Raw genomic sequence first — 2,729 nt, forward strand, 5'->3', positions numbered from 1 at the left:
TTCAAAATCCAATAAACTAAGATTTGAAGTTATTTAATGTAGCTTGAACAGTATGTAATTGACATATAAATACAACTGGCTCGTGTTCAAGAAATAACTTGAAAAGTCTATAGTAACATTATGGATACGACCCACTTTATAAATGTTACAACAGTTGTAAATGTTACAAACGATTTGATCCAAAGCGTTCATGTGATGACATACAAGTGGGGTTATCTTATACAGTGAGTCTGTATAAGACCAAATCACGAAATATAATCTTTCATTATAACACTATTAATTGAAGAGATTTATATATTTCAAATGATAATCATGTAACTCGATCTCAATCTTGAGTGAGTTATAAACTTCTACTTATAAGGTCGTTCTTTGATTTGTATAGGTAAGAGTGGTTTTAGCTGTCGACTCAAATTTTGGGAATGATATCAATTGAGGAGCTGAGAACATAGTTTCATGAGATGGAATTCACTTCTTTCCGACTTTGGAGAAAGTAGACAGATTGTACACTTAAGTGTTGATTCCAAAATTTGAATAATGAGGCATCACCTTCTCATTGGCCTGAGAGGGACTTTGTTTATGTTTGGACTATAAACAAAATTGTTCATTAAAGAATCAATGGTACTTAAGGTATACGAGGTAACTATTGTTGAAGTTAGCATGCAATTAGCATAAGCAAACGGAATCTTTAAGCATTCTAATTTATCAATTTTAGCGACTAAGAAAGCATGTTCATAATAAAAAAAAAAATAGGGTTTTGAGAAATTACCTTTGAAGACCTTTTTCAATCCACGAATTCAACTCCAATCTTCATTCCAAAAGGATATAGACCACTACTTGATTTTTTCTACTATTCTCTTGGACCTTAAATTGAATTGTGAGATTGAAAATGAGCTGAAATTTGAGGGGATTTTTTTAGAGAAAAAACCGGTTTTTGGTGTCTAGTATTGAAGAACCCTTTCTTCAATTGATTTTCAGTAGAAATTCAGAATGCATGCACCACTTCTCAGCTGAAAAAACACTCAGTTTTCATTCAAATCTTTCATGCAATCTAATTTCATAATATATTGACACCAAGTAGCTCAATCAATAGTGGAATTGTGAGTGAAAAGAGTTGGAAAAACCAACTTCCTACTTTTCAATTTTAATATCAAAAAATCAATTTTATTTAATTTAAATTTCAGAAAATTAAATTAAGACAAAAATTGAATTTGATATAAAATTCAAATTTCTAATGTTAAATAAAATTAATTAAATAATTTAATATCCAATATTAAATTATTTACACCACTAATTCCACAAACATGAATCTCCATTCATGTAATTTTAATATCTAAATTATATTTAAATATTATCCGATTCTCCAATTTTGTTTAATTTGTTAATTAAAAGTGTAATTATATCGTATATAATTACTGATTCCGTCAATTCGAATTTGACCACTTTAAATTTACACATCATTCTATTCTAAGGTTGAATCCGTTTGTGAGTTAATAAGAGGACCTAATGGACCTACAAATTATGAGCTCCAACAATCCGAGATTAATTAACTAAACTCTTTAAACAAACAGAATTAATCAACATTCATTAACTATCGAGTCACTCTACTAAAGCCCAGTAATTGCACTCCCCTCACTGTAGATATATTTCTGTCCACTTGATTTAACTATAATCAGTGAGTCGACGTACAGGTTGTTCGTAATAACGATTGGGTCAAATGATGTTTTACCCCCGAATTACATCTTGCTCCTTAAGTCCCATTGATCCTTTAATGAATAATTGGTTTTTCATCCAATCACTAAACTGAGCCCTTCTTGGGCCAATGAGAGGGTGGGGCCCCTTGTTCAAGACTTGGAATCGGTAGTTAAGAGAACAATCTCTCTACTAACCCTAAAAATGTATAGGAGTGAATTCTGTCTTACACCCTATGTCCCCAACTATCTACTCGGTCTTACCCTGAAATGGGAGGCTTTAAGCCAAAGCTGTTGAGCCAACCTTCACCTACGCAAATCTAAGGATAATCCCGAAAAAATAGAAGTTCATAGTTAGCTCAGGATTAAGGTCAAGTTACCTAGGTCATCGCTTTGAAATAGTCAGTCTTAAACAGTAAACTTATAAAGTAAAAGTGACTTATTTCTTGGTCTGATTTTATACAAACTCTTTACATAAGATGCCCCCACTCGTATGTCTTCACATGAACGAATCAAGATCACTTTATTTTTTGCACTTTACAACAATTGTAACATCTACAAAGTGGACCGCATTCAGTAGTATCCCCAGAATAAGGTACCTAGCCTTATTCGTATATTAGACCATTTTGGCTATTTACTCGAAATTGATCCATTCTTATGTCTCCACATAAAGTTCATGGATCTTAGTTTATTGGATTTAGGTTATTTCTAAAACGAAATGAACAATTTAAAGATTTAATAACAATGTTATCGAATCTAACTTCAATAACATTTATATTGATTAACATAATAAGTTTATTGTTTACAAACCACGAGTTTTAGGACATAAAACCCAACTATAGGGGTAAAACGACAATTTGATCCAACTGTAATTAGGAATAATTTGTGAATGGTTGACTTACAAAATATAATTAATTCAATGGACACATAAATATACCACAGTTGCAGCTATGGGTCTTTAGTGGACTGTCTCATAACTAATGAATGTTGATTATTTTAATTAAAGAGTTTAATGATTTAATCTTGAATCACTTGAGTTTA

This window comes from Benincasa hispida, chromosome 1 (assembly GCF_009727055.1).
Source record: "Benincasa hispida cultivar B227 chromosome 1, ASM972705v1, whole genome shotgun sequence".
Classification (NCBI taxonomy): Eukaryota; Viridiplantae; Streptophyta; class Magnoliopsida; order Cucurbitales; family Cucurbitaceae; genus Benincasa; species Benincasa hispida.